The sequence below is a fragment of the Rattus norvegicus genome, chromosome 2 (genome assembly GCF_021556685.1).
Source record: "Rattus norvegicus strain SHRSP/BbbUtx chromosome 2, alternate assembly SHRSP_T2T, whole genome shotgun sequence".
Lineage (NCBI taxonomy): Eukaryota > Metazoa > Chordata > Mammalia > Rodentia > Muridae > Rattus > Rattus norvegicus.
Genome location: NC_141535.1, coordinates 143,012,501 through 143,027,500, shown reverse-complemented (window position 1 = coordinate 143,027,500; position 15,000 = coordinate 143,012,501). Strand labels below are relative to the sequence as shown.

At 43.1% G+C, this 15,000-nt stretch overlaps 1 protein-coding gene across 3 annotated transcripts in view; it reads left to right on the top strand.

Moving 5' to 3' along the window:
* Wwtr1 (WW domain containing transcription regulator 1) overlaps nucleotides 1-15,000 on the top strand; it is a 119,005-nt gene that overhangs the window by 56,184 nt on the left and 47,821 nt on the right.

Below are 15,000 nucleotides of genomic sequence, written 5' to 3'. Positions count from 1 at the left end.
ACTGACCAAGCCATCTCCTCAGCCCCCAGATGTTTCCTCTAAAGAGCACTTTTTCTTTATTTTCCTTTTCTTTTTCCCCAAGGCAGGGTTGCTCTATGTAGTCTTGACTGTCCTGGAGATCACTCTATAGACCAACTGGCCTCACACTTACAGAGATCCACCTGCCTCTGCCCCCTGAGGGCTAGAATTAAAGGTCTGCTTAGGAGAGTATTTTCACTGTCTATAGCATAGAGACTTTAAGAGTTGCCGTCATTTAACTTTTCCCATGCTAGTTTCTGGACCTTAAAAATGGAGCTTAATAAGCCTGTTATGTGGATCAGATTAATTTTTGAGACTTTAAAATAACAAGATCATCAGACATTGTTACCATGATGATTGCGAATATTATGACTGAAACATGAGTCAGCATTACCGTGACTGTCATGGTTAATACCAGTACTAATTTGTTCATCCATTCTGCAGATGCATCCACAGTACGACTTCCATACATAAGACATAGAGACCATGGTGTATGGTGCAGTTATTGGCTCAGTCAGCCTGTTCACCGAATGAACAGGAATGAGGTGATAGTGATGTGATTTGTTTGAGATGCTACTGTTTTAGTCTCTAGTTTCTATGTCCTAGAAATAAAGAAAAAAAAATCTTCCTGAGTGAGTTTTATGAGTATTTGTTGAAAAATATGTTTTAAGTATGAATAATATTTCTTTGATACATTTGAAAAAGTTTTTTTTAAAGACGGGGTCTTATGTAACCAAAGATAACCTTGAGCTCCTGATCCTCCTGTCTCTGCTTCTCAGTTACCAAGATTGCAGGCATGTGCCACCAGATCTGGTGATAGGGTTGATGCTGACCGGAAAATGGTCCATTGGACTGAACTCATTCAACTTGTTCATTCATTCACTAGTCATACATTCAGTGCTTAATTCATTTATCCCATTAGTAGTCCTTAATACCCGCTGTATGGTAGGCTTTCTTCTGTATTCTCAGTCCATGGCTGGAACCGCTCAGAGGCTAAGACCTTTTATAAAAATCTCCTTTAGTTTCAATCCTGGCAGTGGTTGGCCAGCGCTTGGGAGTCAGAGGAAGAGTGTTTAAAACCAGCCTCAACTACAGTGGCATCCTGTCTCATAAAACCAAAGGGGGAGGGTTCATGGAAAGGAAAAGCCCGAATATATCCTGTATAGAAAATTCCACTTCCTTTACAGACCCTGTGATCTGCATCCTTGCTTAGTTCCTCTCAAGTCAGTGGGAATTGTGTAAGGAATGTGAAGGCCGGATATGCCTCATGGTGGGCTGAGAAGGAACCCGGTGGCTAGTCATGAGACTAAATTTAAACTGTTATTTGTAGTGAGTATATAATTAACATGGGATCAATGGTCAGAAATAAGCAACCAGAGTAGGCTTCTTCCTTTAATAAAACAAAAAAGAAAGGGAAAAGAGGAAAACACAGTTAAATGTGCCCCATGCATTCTCTTTCGTAAGGGCCATCGGAGGAGGGCTTGGAGAGGCGGTTCTTTAGTTAAGAGTGCTTGCTGGTCTTTCAGAGGACCGGAAATCGGTTCTCAGCACCCACATTAGGCAGCTCACAGCATCTGTAATGCCAGCCCCAGGGAATCCAGTGACCTCTTCTGGTAGGTACCAGGCACATACATGGTGCACAGACATACACACAACCAAAGCACCAACACACATAGAACATTATTTTTTTTTTCAAAAAACTAAAGTTGAGTGATATTTTTAATCCTAGTATTTCTAGATAAAATACGTGCTTCTTTCTCTCGGACCCGGCAGGTGTCAGTAAAGGCAGTCCTACAGCTGGCGGGTGGGCCCCAGGGTGACAGGTGCTGGACATAAGATGTCAGATCATCCCGTGGAGTATAGACGGTGCATAAAGTGATATTCCCTCCTGTTCTACCCAAGGAGAGGGCTGCTGTGCCTGCTGATTCCTCCTTCAGATCTCCCTTCTCCTCAAGCAGTTGCCATAGGCAGCTGCAAGCTACTGCTTATAGAATTTGCCCAATTCTTTTCACCCCCTCTTCGTGCTAGTCTTCTCCCTTCTGTGACTCTGGTTCCATGTACCTTCAGGCTGAGCACTAAAGGGAAGAGTCATCCATGTTGGATTTCCAGCTAGCAGTTAAGGAACTAGGTGGACCGCTAACTCTATTCTTTGCGGAATGAGTTTTTGAAAAAATATATTTGAATTATTTTAGATTTCATGCGTATGGGTGTGTTGTACTTGTTTATGTCTGAGCACCATGTGTTGTGTGTCGTTCCAGAGGCCAAGGAGGGCACCTGATAACCTAGGACTGGAGTTACAGATGGTTGTGAGCCATCATGGAGGTGCTTGGAATTCAATCTGGGTTTTCTGCAAGAGCAGCCAGTACTCTTAAGTACTGGCTATCTCTCCAGCCCCACGATTTGCTTTATTTTGTTGTGTGTGTATATCCACATGAGTGGGGCGGGCAGGGCTTTAGATCTCCTCAGGCTACTGGTAATTACAGGTAGTTGAAGCCATCCCATGTGGGTGTTGGGGAACAGACTCAAACAGTCTGCAACAACAGTATGCGCTATAAACCACCGATCCATTTCTCTAGCTTCACTGCTGTGAAATTAATTTTGTGAGAGCATATGTCCAAATGTGGAGAAGAACATCATTTTTTGAAGGAGAAAGTGAATTCTGTTCAGGGGAGGAAGTGAAATGTAGTTTTTTTCCAAGTTAGAAAAAAAAATAATGCTTTAATGAAGAAGATTCAAAGAACTCTAAAGCCTTCTTCCGCCTCATTCATATGTATCCTATTATCCAAAATGGAATTATGTTTCTCAGCAATATATCAGGGACATCTTTCCATTAAAAAGTATATAGATAGATCTCTGTCATTTATAATAGCTGTTCAGGTATTCATCGCCTGGACTATACCATAATTTATTTACCCATTGCACTAACATGCATTTAACATAGAGAGAAGACTACAGTGTCTGTCCTTTTAGAAGCACTTGCATACCTTTTGTCTGTATAACACTTCTGATGCCAAGTTCTCTAGCACACCACCAGGGTATCCTACAGTTTAACTCAGTTCTGAGGGCATGTAGTCCAGTGGTAGGCCACTTGGTTAGCAGGCATAAGGAGGCCTTGTATTCCATCCTCAAGCATCACAAGCTTCTAAGTAGGCAGCCTTCTAACACCATCTTACTAGAGACAGTCACATGGGCCAAGGGCTCAATCCCCAAGACTGTGCCTCTCTGTCCAGATGCTGATGGAAAATGCTAGGCTTTTCCTTGTGTTTCTCACTCGCTGTCAATCATGGTTCTTGTGAGCCCCTCCTGACGTTTTGACTAGTTTAGTTTGTTTTCTGTTGCTGTGATCAAACTCACCGCCCGGTAGCGGTGCTTTTCAAGATGTGTGTAGGCAAGGACTTTGCTAAGCAGGCCTCTTGCAGCCCAGGATCTAGTCCGAGGAATCAAGAGATGGACTGCTGTGTGAGTAAAATGTTTCTCTTTAGCAGAGACGCTGTTATCAGAGCAAACAGCTCTTGGGATGGGAGTAAGAGTTTACTAAATGCTTCAGATAGTCGACTAATAATCAGAATTTACAAAGAACTGTAAAATTTAAACATATACCAGGCAATAAATGCAGTAATGGATGGTTTTGGAGACAGTTTCTCTGTTTGTAGTCCTGGTTGCCCTGGAACTCACCATGAAGACTAGGCTAACATCAAACTCACAGAGATGACTTTGCCTCTGCTTTCTGAGTGCTGGGATTAAAGGCATCCATCACTACACTCAGCTTGGACTAATGAAACGAATAGACAGTTCTCCAAAAATGAAATAGAATTGGATAATAAATATGTGAGAATATGCACCATGACTGGCCTCATGGAAATACTTTAATCCTTACTACTTCATCTTACTCAAAATCTGAGGGGCTAGAGATGACTCAGTGGTTAAGAGGACTTTTTCCTCTCGAAGATGACCTGTGTTCTGTTCCCAGCACCCAGGTAGTTAACTGAGACCATCTTCAATGGTAGTTAACTTCAGGTAGTTAACTCCAATTCCAGGGGAGTCAATACAGATGTCTATCAGCATGTGTTTATGTGTAAAGAAAAAAAAAACGGATTCTGGAATTTGCAGGAAAATAGATGTATCTGGAAAATAATTAAATTAGGTGATACGACCCACATTTAGAATGACAGAAGTCATGTTTCCTTTCTTATGCAGATCTTAGCTAGTGCGTATGTAAATGGTATAAGAGTAGGTAAAAGACATGTGGAAAATGAGAGAGAAGACTGGTGAGGGGGAGATTAGAGGGTGGGGGTTTCAGGTCTCAGGTAGCTGGGTTGGGGAAGTGTGAGGGGAGAATACCTCAAATGTACTTTGTTGGAAAATACCATAATGTTATGTAACATCCAGTATGCTAACTTAAAAATTAAAAAGAGCATCTTTGTCTCAAGGTCAGTTATTAGCCACCGTGACTATATGGAATCTATACGTTTTGCAGTAAACTAATGGCCACCTTTATTCTCTCTCTTCTTGGGTTCTTTGTTAATCTAGGGTATTTGTAGATTAGTTTTCCTTTTGTTTCTTCTCCTCCTGTCCCCCCCCTCCCTCCCTCCCTCCCTCCCCCCCTCCCTCCCTCCCTCCCATCCTCTCTCCTTCCCTCTTTCTCTTCTTCCTCTTCCTTATTCTTTTTGCATTCTATTAGTTAGACCTTTTATGTAGACAGTGGAGGCAGATTTTCATAAGGGAGACGATGTGGTTTATACCTGGCACCGTGTATACACCTGGCAGCCAGTGCAAAACAGCACTGCATATTAGATGCTCTTATGCCCTGCTGTAGGAAACCAAGGATTGGAGAAGTGACCATGGCCTCCTAATTTGTCAATGACAGGCAGAGTAGTGTCTCATTTTGCTACTTTCCACCAAGGATGCCAGGATATGTGTTACAAAACACCGTGGGCTGAGATGAAATTGTGAAGCGTCTGTTTGCCTGGCGTGCATAAACCCCTGGGTTTCGTTCGCCCCTGGCACTGCTGAAGGACAGGAAACCTCACGGAGGTCTTCAGGATCCTCGGAGGCATGATCCCTCCCTCACCATTTCAGTGCCTTGGCATTTGTCTTTGATCCTTCTGGTTACTTCTTACAGAAAAGGGTTGTAGCTGTGAAAAACACTGTGAATCTGTCTTCAGACTCTGGGGTTCGCGCCAGCCTTCTTCTTGTTGACTCATGATGTCTTACGCCTTGAACACATGAACAGAAAGTGGGTCAGACAGACCGGGCCTTTGGCTCATCGTCCTAGAATTAAAGGAGAAAGGAAACCAAAGCTAATACCAAAGGGGACGATCTCCCCACACGAGGAGACGAGGAACGTACTAAGAAAAGACGTGAGTCTAGAGGGCAGATGCTGACAGGTTCCTGTGCCTCTATACTGTTTACTGGACACAGGTAGTACAGGAAGGGAGGTAGTTTGTTAAGGGGAAGATACAGAGGAGGCAGAGGTGTGTATCTGCTGTGGCCTGCTTCCTGGAAGCCATGAAGGGAGAGACCGACTGTGAGGTTGTTAGTATAGTACTGGACGCCCGCCTCCTGCCATGTGCTTTTTCAGAGAATGTGCCCTGGGCTGAATGAAGCTCGGGTAGGCTAAGGGCTGCCAGTCTTTTGTTTGTTGTCCCTTCTACCTTCCTCTCTAGAATATCAATTCTCCATTAACTCCCATTCTCCAGCCTGGAAGGAAATGACTTCGCCCTCATTTTCTGGCCAAGTGACGTATACTTGATTTGTCCCAATTAGAGGGGAGAGCAAGAATGATAGCTGTGGCCCAACTTGGAGACATTTGTTATTTGGAGTAATTTGGGAGCAACCAAGCATTGGGTCAATGAATGTCCCACTTGAGAACAACTGGAAAAACAGCACGGAGAAACGTGTGTCAGACACAGAGAGCCTGGAAAAACAGTTTTCAAAGTCCTTGAAGCAGTCATCATAGTTTGGTGATTTTTAAAACAAACTGAGCTGCTTTTCAGATGTTGGATGCAGGTGGTGTGGTTGGGGTATCAAGCAAGAAGCCACTGGGACAGGACGTCAGGCTCTGGACCGTTTATAATAAAAACAGTAGCTCTTAGCCACCTATGGGCTCCGATTTTCACGTCTACCATAGGCCCACCCTTGGCTTAGCAATCTTTTGAGGACCCACACACTGTAGGCCCTTAGCGCATCTATATTTAAGTGGCACGAGTTCGGTATTCCATGCCCAGCAAATCTCCGCACACATATTTGGTGGGTGCAGAATAGCTTCATCTGAAGCTGCACCATGGAAACAAGCACATATCCTATCGCTGGAAAGAACTGGCTGAATTGGACTTACTGAAAAATACCATGCTATGCACTGAGCCTTAGTAGACTGGGCATGTAAAGAATTTTAGTGGTGATTTCCACTACAGTCAGTGGACATTAACACTATATTTTGCTCTATATGTGCAAAACTTTATTTTGGGGGTGGGGTGGGGGTGGGGCAGAGTTCAGTGCTTGCGTGTGTTTTATCTCCAGCCTTCAAAGTTGACTTTTACAGTTGGATCCCTGCAGGTACAGCACCACTGTAAATGTTCATTAGATGAATGAGGGGACAGAAACGTTCCATTTCCTATGGATAGTGGACTTCCTCTCTTCTACACTTCCCCTTTTTCATCACATGTTTCTGTCGTTGAGAAAATACAGAATACAAACACCAAGTATATATTTTGAAATTGTCATTTAGCAATAGGAGAATGGAGGGAGTGAGACAAATGCTCACCTTCTGGCTGAGTCCCAACAGTAGAGCCTAACAGGGCCTTGCGTATCTTTAATACCATTATTAATCCCAACACGAGAAAAGAACGGAAGTGCTGTGTGTTTATAATGAAGTTGTTGATGTAGCCAAGCTTCTAGGGGCTTCTGGGCTTGAGTCGAACAGACAAAACCCAGCCAGGCCTTCTCTTCTTGTCCTCTTATGGGTTATGAGAGAGGAGGTTAAGCGAGAATCTGGCTCTGCCTGCAGGGGCAAGGTCAGATTTGTTTGCCCTGGATGGTAATGGTAGGCTAGAGCAGGTGATGGTCTGTCCCTGCCCTGTGGCTGGACCTCTTACCCTCTAGAGGCAGGTCTATGAGTCACTGCTGGGCGGGATCGAGGAACCATTTCCCAAAGTGTTTGTGTCTGAGAAGTGGTGCATTCATAGTGTTTCTCTCATTCCAGTCCGGAACACCAAACACTGGTCCCTAAGCCCTTTTAGGAACCACAGATAGTATGGTCCCGAGCTGGTTGTCCCTTTTTTCCTATGCTGAGGGCCCCTCTGACTCCCTTCCACCATGGGTGAGTAGGTTCAGAGGGAACGAAGAAGAGGAAAGCTCAAGTAAAGCTCAGTAGAAAAGATCTGAGGGAGATAGATCGCCCCAGCCAACTCCAGTGCAAGGGCTCTTCCCACTGATGCTGCGAACTTAAGTGGCTTCTTGGCAAGGCTGGGAGGGAGGTCAAGCATTAGAGCCATGGTCGTTAAAAACACAATCCTTTCTCTTCATTTAGAATTCCAGAAAACTCTGAGACTGTTAAGCATGCATCACAGTAATGCTTCTGGCTTGGTAGCATCTTTTACTAGAACACCTTAAAGATCCCTTATCTGTATATGAGCTGGCACTCTGGTGACGGACACTGCAGTGATATCTGTATGAACTGCTACCTTGAAAATTGACCTGGAAACTTTGAACCACAAATTCCTTGTGGTTTCAGAAGCTGAGCACTCCCAGTCACCTTTGTTGCATGTCACCCCTAAGTTTTGATCGAGTTGGGGTTTAGATGTTGACTGTTTTGATAGTAGATATGCCAGCTGTGCACATTTGTAGTTTGACTCTTGTCTCCGTGTGTCTTGTATTCTAGGTCAGCGAGGGCGGTGTCATAGGTGATTCGGCAGATTGGAAGAAGTGCAACCCGTTCTAGTTAGTGAAAGCCGCTCTGGGACAAAGGATTGACCGGAGTGAAAGCTAGGATGAGCTTAGAAGGGAGACTGCTCATGTTAGAGATCACAGTAAATCAGAAGCTGTGCGTCTGTTCATCCCGGGTGGCAGCAATACTTTATTTCTGATTGCCAGTGTCTTTAACCTCAAAAGCAGGCTCCCCATCAATGAAGTAGCTAACGCAGTGAGCAGACAGGAGGCTTCTGCTCTTGCTCTTGTAACCAGGATTGAGGAGTGGTAGAGCCGAGCATCCTCGGTAGTGTTGGCTTCTGCTATGGGCTCCCACTGTTATCACCTTCTATGGCGTCCTGGTTAGGTGGTATCAGAGGAAAAGTGTGTGCTCAGACCAGGGAGAATAGTAGTAGTAGTAGTAGTTGTTGTTGTTGTTGTTGTTGTTGTTGTTGTTGTTGTTCTTCTTCTTCTTCTTCTTCTTCTTGTTCTTGTTCTTGTTCTTCTTCTTCTTCTTCTTCTTCTTCTTCTTCTTCTTCTTCTTCTTCTTCTTCTTCTTCTTCTTCTTCTCCTCCTCCTCCTCCTCCTCCTCCTCCTCCTCCTCCTCCTCCTCTTCCTCCTCCTCCTCCTCCTCCTCCTTCTCCTTCTTCTTCTTCTTCTTCTTCTTCTTCTTCTTCTTCTTCTTCTTCTTCTTCTTCTTCTTCTTGTTGTTGTTCTTCTTGTTGTTCTTGTTCTTATTCTTCTTGTTCTTCTTGTTCTTGTTCTTCTTCTTGTTCTTCTTGTTCTTCTTGTTCTTCTTGTTCTTCTTGTTCTTCTTGTTCTTGTTCTTCTTCTTCTTCTTCTTCTTCTTATTATTATTATTATTATTATTATTATTAAAGACTTATTTTTGAGTACACACTGTAGCTGTCTTCAGACACACCAGAAGAGGGCATCGAATCCCATTACAGATGGTTGTGAGGCCACCATGTGGTTGCTGGGATTTGAACTCAGAACCTTTGGAAGAGCAGTCAGTGTTAACTGCTGAGCCATCTCTTTAACTGCCCCCCCCCCAAGAATTATTAAAGATCATGGCCACCACCTGTTTCTTATGGTTTAAGACAAAGTCTTCTGTATCAGTTAGAAGACCCAAATGTCATAGGCTAGAAAACAAAACAAAAGAGAGTACTCAGGAAGTGCCAGGACAGAGTAAAAGATGGAATGCTATGCTGTTTCCCAAGTCTTGAGTCTGAAGTAAGAATGCTTCTTTATAGAGTGTTAGATTAGAATGTGGGTAATGTTTGTCTCTGAAAATATTGCAGATTTGTGCTGTAATTAGGAATAGTCTTCAAACTTTCAGTCTGGGACAAGCCTTCTATCTGCTACAGGATTAAACATGGCTTTAGAATTTGCTGTCTGCTTATAATGGGTCAAATTTTCTTGGGAAACCCTGAGAATTTATTGGCCTCATTGAAATCTGTATCAGTTTTCCTTTTTAGCATGTACCAAGGCTGAGTCTGCTTGGTCAGTTCACGCAAAGGTATTTCATTTAGCATTGTTTAATGTTAATGCTTTTTTTTTTTTTTTTTTTGATACAAGAGTCTGGTTGGCTTGGAACTCCCTATGTAGACCAGGCTGGCCTTCAAGAGTTGAGGTGACACCTCCAGGCTGTTAACACATACATTTGTTATGTATTAAGACAGAGCTAAACTGGACCAGTGAACCAAGAGTATCTATATCTAAATTGGGCTTATAATATCATGGGGATTTAAGGTTTTTAAAAAAAATGCCTTTTGTATACCATACAGTTTGTTCCATGGTCATTAGAAAAGTTTATATTTCATTGGAAGAGAAATAAATAATTCTACTCTCCAAAATTAGAGGGAGTCAAGGAAGAGGAACTTCATCAAAATAACATTTAATGATGGACTTGATCCTTAGTTGGCCTCGTAGTTCCTATCTCATTGGGACCATTCTCTTTATGTACCCTGCTATGTTGTGGTTAAAGAGGCAGGGGGAAGGCCCTTTAAGTCCTGCTGATGATTGGAACGTTGGTCCTGACTGTAGTGTGAAACTCTGATATAGTAAAGAAAGGGGCAGAGGGATAGGCAGTAAAAAGACAAGGGCATTTATAACCATTCCCACTTTTATATCTTTCTATGCTTCTAGCAACACACAAATGTATTATACATTATTTCTCTACCTCAAAAATTTTTTGTTGTTGTGGCTAAGTATACTAGGTCAAGGATTGGCAAGTAAATTCTTCCAAAAACAGACCGTTTATTTGCTGGGTGCTGAGAAGCTGGTAGATTCTATTTTTACAGATAGAGTTTTATCTTGGCTTCTAATTGTTCTACTAGTCAAGGTTGTATATTTATAAAATACTTCTTGTTTTTATTCCTTCCCAGAGCATCATGCATAGTGGGTGTAGAATGGGTTTGGTTGTTGGGTCAATTTTGCCAGCCTTGTAGCAGGAGACGCCTGACACTAAGAAAGTGAACTTGGGAATCCTGCTCATGAAATCGTGAAACATGTGACTTTGACAGTCTAGGACAGACCCGCTTTACTTGCATGTATTTTTGCTTAGCAAATTTGCTACGGGGGTTTTGTTTGTTCGTTTGGCATCTCTTTGGCTATGGATGACAAGTTTGGGTGGGTTATTCAGTTAGGTGACACAGGGTCAGTGCTACTATTAAAGTTCAGGTTTCCACGTATGTTGTGATTTCAAGACTGTGATCTTTTAAGCTTTTCAATAGTCTATAGTAGGTTACAGAGGCAGTAGTGGCTCTGGAGAGGCGTGTGTGTGTGTGTGTGTGTGTGTGTGTGTGTGTGTGTGTGTGTGTGTGTCTGTCTGTCTGTCTGTCTGTCTTTGGAGACCTATTCCCAGGGGTAACTTAGATTCCATATGGACTTGGGATAGGATGAGTCTAAGTGGGAGAGGAGAGGAGAAGGAAAGGAAAGCCAGCAAGAATGAGGGCACACACAGCCTTCCTCTTCTGGAGAGAAAGTACTGTATAGGACAAAGCAGTAGGAGAGGAGAAAAGTAGACAGTCCCCCAGGCTCATGGGCAGGGCCAGGCTTGGAAGTAAGGGGAGACCTGAGGTCAAGAGTGCTTCCTCTCTTTATTGCAGTTAATCTTTACCCCATAGACTTTATCTCAAAATTAAAATGGCTTTATATTAATCCATGGGGAAAGAGGATTTGACACATCAGTTTCCCAGTAGCCTTCCTTTCCAGTCCAGAATCTTCCCAGAGGCACGCTGCTGGCCTTTTCTGTCTGTTGGCCAACCCCAGGTCCTGGAGCTGCTGCTGCTCATTGGTGACTAGCCAGTTCTGGAGCAAAGTCCTGCTGGGGTTTGAAGCCTAGCACAGGTCTGTGCTTCCAAGGAAGGAGAATGAACGGCCACACCTTCATGTTTGTTGTGGGCACTTTCCCCACCACATGCTACTCGAGGCCCTTTGTGGAAGACCTTTGTAGGAATTTCGTTTTAAGTCTATGGAAAAGTTTGTGGTTGTCCAGAAAAGTTTTCCTTCCTTTTAGGAACTGCTATTCTTTGTAAACTGCACGGGGCCAACAAACTTGATTTTTTTTAAAAAGACTGCATGAATATGTGGGGAGAGGGGGGGACATAATTGTCTTTTAATTTTTATTGATTTATTTATTTTTTTTTTGTTGTTACTACCTTATTTTATTTGTTTGAGACAAGGTTTCTCCATGTAACTTTGTCTGACCTTGAATTTAGAGAAATCAGCCTGACTCTGCCTGGAGGGTTAGGACTAAAGGCATGACCACCACGCCTAGCTCCAAGCTTATATTGAAGATCAAGTTCTTTGCCCATGCTACGAGGATTTCTAGATTCTTTCAAAACAAAGTGTCTACAATCATTCCTGTTCTTTATATCTTTATAGTCTTTATGGGCTTAAAAGCACTTAGATTCTTTGGGGAAAGAAATATGATTATTCTCCAGACAAAGAGGGAGTGAAGGAAGGTTAGGTTAGAGGGAACTTCATCAAAGGGGGAAGACTGCTGACTTTTAAGTCTTCAGTTTATCTTCAGTATCAACTCTCAGGTAACCTACATATTTGTGCATTATTTTTCCTTTGTTTTTGTGTGTAATGTGTTGTGTGTCTTGTGTCTCGTTTTGTGTGTGTGTGTGTGTGTGTGTGTGTGTGTATGTGTGCCTTCATGAGTATTTCAGCTTTTGCTAGTTATAAAAACAACTCATAGTCACTCTTAAAAACCTGTAAAGCACAAAACCATTTAGGTGGGAGAACACAACAAAACAAAAACAAAGCCCCCCACTAAGTAAGGAACCCATTATTTGCATATGTCACCATACATAGTTAGCCCTCCCCCGTTTACATTTGGAAATAGCATGTATTTATAGAATATATAAAACATAGGATACAAGAATATATAGATGCATTGATGTTAATTTCCACGAGAGATTATACTTTTTAAACAGAAGGTTTTTTTTTCTTAAAGTAGGCCCAGCAGAATAGAGCCAGGAAGGAGGTGGGAGTGGAAAGGAAGTGGGATTAATCTAGTTAAACTCTCAGGCTTGGCACATGGCGTGGTCACACTGAGAAACAGGAGGAGGGAAGTGACTCACTCAGTCTCATATTAATAGAGGGAGCCGGGATGTTGCAGGGAATGGCATCTTTTTGGGGTTGGGAGCTTGGGTGAGGGAAGCCAAAGCTGAAGGCTGTAAATAATAGAGGTTAGCTTTCAAATCAAATCTTGAGCACTGTAGTTAGCCTGGTGACCCATGCGGTCTTCTTTGAGTTTAGTGTTTAGAATGGGAGACATCACATAAGCCAGACACAGGTATCCAGTGTAACAAGATATGGTTTCCAAATGCACTGTCTCCGTTTGTAGCCAATTTGAGGGTTTTCGTGAGTAGTTTTCATTGCTGTGTGTGGACTTGAGAAGAAGACCACTCGATAAGACACTACCGCAGCTTCTCGCCCAATTGAGGCTCCTCTTTTTTTGGAGATTGGGAGAAGATGGTGAAAAGCACAATTAGCAGATCTGGAAACAAAACTCTTTAAAAAGGTGATGGCTTGTTGTAGATTTGGATCGGTGGGCTTCAGAGTTTACCAAAACACTGTGTGAGTCCCAGACCTCAAGCCTTACGATGGTAAGTCCGTCTATCTTTGGGTCAGACCCATCAGGATGAGGCAGGAGTGTCCAACACCAAAAGCTCTAACCTCTTCCCAAAGGAATGGAAGGTAGAAAGCGTTAACTACCACTTCAGATGCCAGCTTTGTGCTCAGGATGCTCTAGGTCCCACCACATTCACAAGCCATCACCTGCTCGTTGAGAAGTGAAGAGAGTAGGCTCTGTATTTGGTAATGTAGCATTCCAGTTGCTACAGTAATCCTTCAACTTTAACCCTGCGTCGGATGTCAGCAGTGACCTACCTTTATCAACAAATCCATATAGTGGTGGATCTTTGCTCTGGGCAGACTGGGCTTCTTATGATGGCTCTCAGATAGCATCAGTATTCATGACGCTGGCATCTTAGAACAGTTCACAGAGAAGGGTTTATGGTACCAGAACAGAAAATATTTATTTAGGACAAGCCTACCTTGGAAATCTTGGATGTGTGTGTGTGTATGTGTATGAGAGACAGAGTCACAGACACATACACACAGATAGATCAATGAATAGATGAATAGATATGGGTATACATTTGTTGCAAGAGCGTGCCTTAGTCAGAGGATCACCACCTCAGGTGTTTTGAGCCGTGTCCTAGGGGTTCTCTACTTCCCATCTTGCCTCTGGGGCACGGAATTATAGGCATTTACCACAGTGCCCAGCTTTGCTTGGGCTCTGGAGCTTTGAGGGCCTCTTGTGTATGTGCTGAGCATTTTCAACCAATGAGCCAGCTAATCCTATCCTGGAAACAAGGTTTGGATGGGGCTGGCCTTAGCTTTAACTGCTTTGCTAAAGGGGATTTACTTAATTTTGACATTTAGTTCTGTGATGCCAACTATTTATTGTTTGTGATAGTTCCTTATTCTGAAGGCTTATGACAAAGAACCTGGGGCTATCTGAGTTTCCTTATGTCCAAAGGCTGACTAAAGGATTTATCCAAGGCTTAAAAACAGAATTAGGCTGTCAAACTGAAGATTCTCCCTCTCCCTCTCCCTCTCCCTCTCCCTCTCCCTCTCCCCCTCCCCCCCCTGTATCTCTGTCTCTCAGTGATCAGGGTCCTGCGTTCTCATCTCTTTAGGCTTGGTTTTTACAGCATGGCTTTTTATTATTGTTCTAGCTCACTGCTGACTCACTGTGCTTGACATTCAGTAATCAAAGTTAACCCTGACCCCACTTCTCCTTCCCCACGTCCGGCGCAGAGCTAGGCTTGCACTCAGCCCCTGGTTTATTGTTTATTTTATTTTAAAATTATATTCACTATGAAACTCTTAGAAGGGCATCCATGTCTTCGCTCTTGGCAATAGAAGAGTTCCCCACGGTAACACATCCCAGTCTTGGAAGAAGCATTTAACTGTGAGGAAAGAAAAAACAAAACAAAATGAAGAAATAAATAAATAAAGGAAGAAAGAAAGAAAGAGAGAGAAAAAGAAAGAAAGAAAGAAAGAAAGAAGGAAAGAAAGAAAGAAAGAAAGCCAAGCAAAGCCAAACTAAATACAACTTTACAGAAAGGAAATTTCTAGACCTAGTGTAAACCCAGAGGGTTTATGGTAGTTTTGGACACCAGAGATAATACCTTTGTTATTCAAACTTCATGTGTGGTTAACAGAAAGAGCAGTCACATTCCTTATGTGTCTTAGGCATTGTGTAGGGCTTGACGGGAAGAGGCAAACCTTACTGTCTTTGTGGACATGGAACGATCTCTGATACCATTTATACATCGATGTAGGGGCACTGTGTGAATTTACTCACCCACCCACTCACCTCCATCCACCAAAGGTTGGGCGTGGTGAAGTGGGACAGGTCTGTAAAGCAGTAAGAATGGTCTGTGATGTGGTTTGGAAACAGCATGGGGCCAGCTTTTGGAGGGCAGCTCTCAGTGGTATCTGTGAGTGGGGAGTTGAGGGTGTGAGGAAGCAGCTGAGGTGTGATGTGTGTGT